The following is a 6,006-nucleotide window of genomic DNA, read 5'->3' as shown; positions in this document are numbered from 1 at the left end:
GCGCTCGTAGTTCCAGCTACTTGGAAGGCTGAGGCGGAAGGATCGCCAGAGCCCAGCAGGTCGAGGCTGCGGGTTCCGGGAGCGTCCACTGCCCTCCAGTATGGGTGACAGAGTGAGACTCCGACTCAAAAAATAAAATAAAATAAAATAAAACAACATGGAAAGAAACAAATGGGGGAAAAATGCATTCTGGCTTCAGAGCAACTCTGTAATGTTCAGCTCCTCTCACCCCTTGGGTGTGTTTTGTCTCAGTTCTGGATCAGGCAGATGTAGGTTGCTTTAATCCCTGGGCTCCCACTGCTCCTGTGTACACTTCCACTGGGATGTTTATCACAACACATTGTCATAGGTGAGTGTTGTTTCTTGATTGGGAGGTTCTTTTTTTTTTTTTTTTTTTAGTTGGAGTCTCACTTTATCACCCAGACTGGAGGGCAGTGGCCGCTCCCGGCCACCGCAGCCTTGACCTGCTGGGCTCCGGCGATCCTTCCGCCTCAGCCTTCCAAGTAGCTGGAACCACAAGCGCACACTATCACACCCAGCTAATTTTTTTGATTTATTGTAGAGATGGGGTCTCGCCAAGTTGCCCAGATGGGTCTCGAACCCGTAGGCTCAGGCAATCCACTCACCTCAGCCTCCCAAGGCGCGGGATTGCAGGCTGAGCCACCGAGCCCGGCGATTGGGAGGTTCTATATTCTTTCGTTTTTATGTCCCTGGCAGGGACCTAGCACAGTCCTGGACCCCATTGAAGACGTCCAGTGAATGAATACATTGACAGGGAGGCCCCCACAAAGGTTAGCACATCTAGTACCCTACCTGCCCGCAAGTCTGTACCTATCTAGTCTCAGAATCAGAAAGAGGTTCTATTGCTCCGCTTCCTCACTGGACACTTGCGGACATAATGGGGGGAGGGAGATACGATGTCTTTCTTGAACCCGCACCTTCTTTCATTATCTTTTTTTTTTTTTTTTTTTTTGAGTTGGAGTCTCACTCTGTCACCCAGACTGGAGTGAAGTGGCCGCTCCCGGCCACTGCAGCCTCGCCTGCTGGGCTCCGGCGATCCTTCCGCCTCAGCCTTCCAAGTAGCCGGAATTACAGGCGCATGCTACCACGCCCAGCTGATTTTTTGATTTATTGTAGAGATGAGGTCTCGCTGCCCAGGCGGGTCTCGAACCCGCGGGCTCAGGCAATCCACTCACCTCAGCCTCCCAAAGGCGTGGGATTACAGGCTGAGCCACCGAGCCCGGCTCATTATCTTTTATTATTATTATTATTATTACTTGAGTCAGGGTCTCACTCTGTCGCCCAGGCTAGAGTGCAATGACACAGTCTCTGGGCTCAACAAAGCGTGGACCTCCTGGGCTCAGGCAAGACTTTCCACTTCAGCCTCCCGAGTAACTGGGACTACAGGCATGTGCCACCAGGCCAGCTAAATGTTTTTTGTGGAGATGAGGTTTCACTATGTTGCCTTGGCTGGTCTTGAACTCCTGGGCTCAAGCAGTCCTCCAACCTCAGTTTCCTGAAGTACTGGGATTACAGGCATGAGTCACTGCACTTGGCCTATTTTACTTTTAAGTAAATAGGATTCCATCACAACCCTACTTAAAATATTCTCCCTCTCTCTTTTTTTGAGTCAGAGTCACACTCTATTGCCCAGGCTGGAGTACAGTGCATGCTCACGGTCACCACAGCCTCAACCAGCTAGGCTCAAGTGATCCTTCCACCTTAGCCTTCCAAGTAGCTGAAACCACAGACCCGCACCATCACACCTGGCTAATTTTTTGATTTATTGTAGAGACGAAGTCTCACCAAGTTGCCCAGGTTGGTCTCGAACCCCTAGACTCAGGCAATCCTCTTGCCTTGGCTTGCTAAAGTGCTGGGGTTATAGGCGTGAACCACCGTGCCTGGCCAAAGTATTCTTTCTTTTCCTTTCCTTCCTTACCTCCTCCCTCTCTCTCTCTCTCTCTCTCTCTCTTTCTTTCTTTAGAAACAGGGTCTCACTATATTGCCTATGCTAGTCTCAAACTCCTGGCCTCAAGCAGTCATTCTGTCTCAGTCTCCTAAGTAACTGGGACTACAGGTGCGTACACCACACCTGGCTCCTGCTTAAAATCTTTTGATGGGTGTCCCATTTCTCTGGAACAAAACCCAAACTTTACTGTGGTCTGCTGAAGTCCAATGTGAATCTGACTCTGTGTCCTACATTTTTATTCAGGTGAAGCCAAGTTAAGGCAAACACCAAGGGGGGGACAAGAGATACACACTGTAAGAGGTAGCATAGAGGCTGACTTGCTCTTTGCCTTGGGCCTAAGTGGTAATGGTGTGTTTGGAACCTTGTATGTTCTTCTCTTTCCTTCCCTCTTCCCCACCCTCCTGCAAATCACACAGCACATCTAACCCTTCTCCCACTGTTTACTTCTCTTAATTACTGCCCAGCTGATTGGTCCTGAGAGTAGTATGGAGCCCCCCAGAGCAGAGGACCTAAGGGTTGCTTGAACTTGGAGTTGGGAGGCCTGAGATCTAGTCTCAGTTCAGCCTTCAACTAGCCAAGTGACCTTGGGCAAATTGCCTTCCCTCTTCCGTGAGATGAGGGAAGTCTCCTCCAGCTCTGAGATTCCATGACCTGGATACTCACCACTGTACATTCACAGAGATTTTGCACCAATCCCGGAACTGATACCCAGGTTGATTCCTGGGTTTGTTTTGTTTTGTTTGCCACTGGGCAAAATCAGTTTTTTTGTTGGGAAAGCACTCATCACACACCATGTGCAGAGTGTTGTGAGAAGCTTGTAGCGGCACCAAGGAGGTAACATGGTCCTAGCCTCCAAGGAGGAGATTTATCAACCCTGTTATTGAGACACAAAAAGTACATAATGTCTAGATATCATAGGCAGTGATACATCGGTTCCATAAAAAAAAAAAAAAAAAAGTAAGACAATGTCAAGGAACAGGTAGACGTTAAGGTGTTTTGTTTGGAGCTATAGCAGCACTAGATAGGGCAAAGGTATTTCCAAAAGGGAAATGGTCTCAACTGGGACACAGATGTTGAATGGGCATGGTGATTGCAAGGAACTCTCATAACCAGTCTCGCTGGAGCTGAGGAAGCAATACAAGAATATATCACATATTTTTGGTAGAAAAAAAATTTTAATGTTTATAGTAGGTTGTGTCATAAACTGTTTAGGAGACTTGAAATACCAGCTCAAATAATTGAGAATTTATTTCTAGGACATTGCAAGTTTTTGTTTCTTTTCGTTTTGGAGGTGGGGGTCTCACTCTGCCGCCCAAGCTGAAGTACAGTGGCATGATCACAGCTCACCACAGCCTCGCTCTCCTGGGCTCACGTGATCCTTCCACCTCAGCCTCCTGAGTAGCTGGGACTATAGGCACATACCACCATGCCCGGCTAATTTTTTGATTTTTTGTTGAGACAAGGTCTCGCTATGTTGCCTAGGCTGGTCTTGAACTCCTGGGCCCAAGCAATCCTCTTGCCTCACCTCCTGAAGTGTTGGAATTACATGCCTGAGCCACCACACTTGGCCTGTTTTATTTTTTAATCAAGTGGATGATGAGTTAAATATGACGTATTAGTAAGGTAAATATGGCAGCAATGTGTTAGGTGAAGAGTTCAGAGGCAGTTGGATATCAGTCAGTTGGTGCAAAATTCAAGTACAAGGTACAGTCTTAGCACAGAGTAGAGGCAAAGGTAACAGAGGGGAAGGGATATATTTGAAGGACAAACAATGGAAGATAAACATGAAAAGCTGGGCAGAGGAAGGAGTCAAGGATAACTCAGAGGAGTAAGCCTCAGTCATTCAGTTTCATTAGATCACTGATGGCAACAGAAGAGGCATAAGAGAAAATCAATTCTGAACACCCAAGTAGAAGTGGTCAGTCAAGCCAGGTGCGGTAGCTCACGCCAGTAATCCTAGCACTTTGGGAGGCCAAGGCAACAAGATTGCCTGAGCCCATGGATTCGAGACCACCCTGCACAACTTGGAGAGACTTCATCTCTACAACAAATCAACAAATTAGATGGTCATGGTGGCGTGTGCCTGTGGTTCCAGCTACTTGGAAGGCTGAGTCCGAAGGATCACCGGAGCCCAGCAGGTCGAGGCTGCGGTGGTGGTGAGCTTGCCACTACACTCCAGCCTGGGTGACAGAATGAGACTGAGACACCGACTCAAAAAGAAAAGAGCCGGGCTCGGTGGCTCAGCCTGTAATCCCGCGCTTTGGGAGGCCGAGGTTAGTGAATTGCCTGAGTCCACGGGTTCAAGACCCGCCTGGGCAACTTGGTGAGACCTCATCTCTACAATAAATCAAAAAAATTAGCCAGGTGTGGTAGCATGCACCTGTAGTTCCAGCTACTTGGAAGGCTGAGGCGGAAGGATCACCAGGTTGAGGCTGCGGTGGTTGGGAGCGGCCACTGCACTTCAGTCTGGGCAACTGAGTGAGACTCCAATTCAAAAAAAAAAAAAGAACAGAACAGAAAAGAAATGACCAAACATCAGAGCTGCCGAGCTTAGAGCCTGCCCAAAGATGCAAACTTAGAAATAAGAAATAAGACAGGAATTCGAGATTAGGTAAATTCTCCACAGTGAGAACAGGGAAGAAAGTGGGCACCAACTTGAACTTAGCCGGGCATTCATATTAAAGGTCAACAAGAAGAGCAGCCCAAAAGAATGGTTAAACTGGCAGGAAGGCTGGGTGTGGTGGCTCAAGTCTGTAATCCCAGTACTTTGGGAGGCCAAGCCAAGAGGTTCGAGACCAGCCTGGGCAACTTGGTGAGACCTCATCTCTACAACAAATAAAAACCAGCCGGGTGTGGTAGCATGCACCTCTAGTTCTGGCTACTTGGAAGGCTGAGGCGAAGGATTGCCGGAGCCCAGCAGGTCGAGGCTGCTGTGGCTGTGAGCATGCCACTGCACTCTAACCTGGGTGACAGAATAAGACTCCAACTCAAAAAAAAAAACAGGGCAGGAGGATTTTGCAGCTGATGGTCATTGATGAATTTGGAGAGAACCATTACTGTGGGATAGAGGAGAGGGATACGGAAGGCAAGAAATTAAAGGTGAGTAAGGAAATCTGAGTTCTGGTTGTAGGTCCATGTTTGAGGGATTCGGTGGTGAAAGAAATAGGATGTGAGTTTGGAAGGACGGCAGGGTCAAGGAGAGTTTTATTTCTCTTTTCTTTCCTTTTCATAGGTGAGCCCCTTGGATATCTGCAGACAGGCATATGGAGAGAGCAGCGTACATTTTCTTTTCTTTTTGAGTCAGGGTTTCACTCTGTCATCCAGGCTGGAGTGCAGTGGCATGGTCATGGGAGCCTAGACCTCCTGGGCTCCGGTGATCCTCCCACCTCAGCCTCCTGAGTACCTGAGACTACAGGCACAAACCACATTCGGCTAATTTTTTTTTCTTATTTTTTGCAGGGACAAAGTCTTGCTATGTTGCCCAGGCTGGTCTTGAACTCCCGGGCTCAAGCAATTTTCCCATCTTGGCCTCCCAAAGTGCTGGGGTCAAAGGCATGAGCTATGGGACCCAGCTGAGAGCAGTGTACATTAAAGGGACCTTCTGGAGGGGAGATTCTCAAGAAGACCGGAAGGAGAAAACAATGGCTAAGGTGACCCTGGGATAGAAAATGTCAAGGTAGCCTTGATGAGTGGTCAGAAGGGCGAGGAAGTCTCCAGCAGTAGTGAAGCTACTGAACACAGTCCAACCTGAGTAGACGAGCAAAATTAGAAGGATAAAAGACTAGCTGATAAATCATGGTCAGTGCTGAGGATGTGCGGATGTAACAACAGCTTTTCATGAACATAGCAAGGAACCACTACTAGAAGGACTAGAACAGGATAAAGCTGTGTACCAGACAGAGAGAGGTTCTGGAGCAGGCTAAGCCTGGGGCAAGGTGGAGAAAGCAGAGGTCTGGGGAGTGTTGGGTTGGGCTTATCAGGTTCCAAAAGAGGGAACAAGGCCCTACTGTCGGCTAGCTAGACCGGGCAGATTCAGA

This window comes from Carlito syrichta, unplaced genomic scaffold, assembly GCF_000164805.1.
Source record: "Carlito syrichta isolate Samal-C Ts95f unplaced genomic scaffold, Tarsius_syrichta-2.0.1 Scaffold303986, whole genome shotgun sequence".
Taxonomy (NCBI): Eukaryota; Metazoa; Chordata; class Mammalia; order Primates; family Tarsiidae; genus Carlito; species Carlito syrichta.
This window is presented reverse-complemented; position numbering follows the sequence as displayed.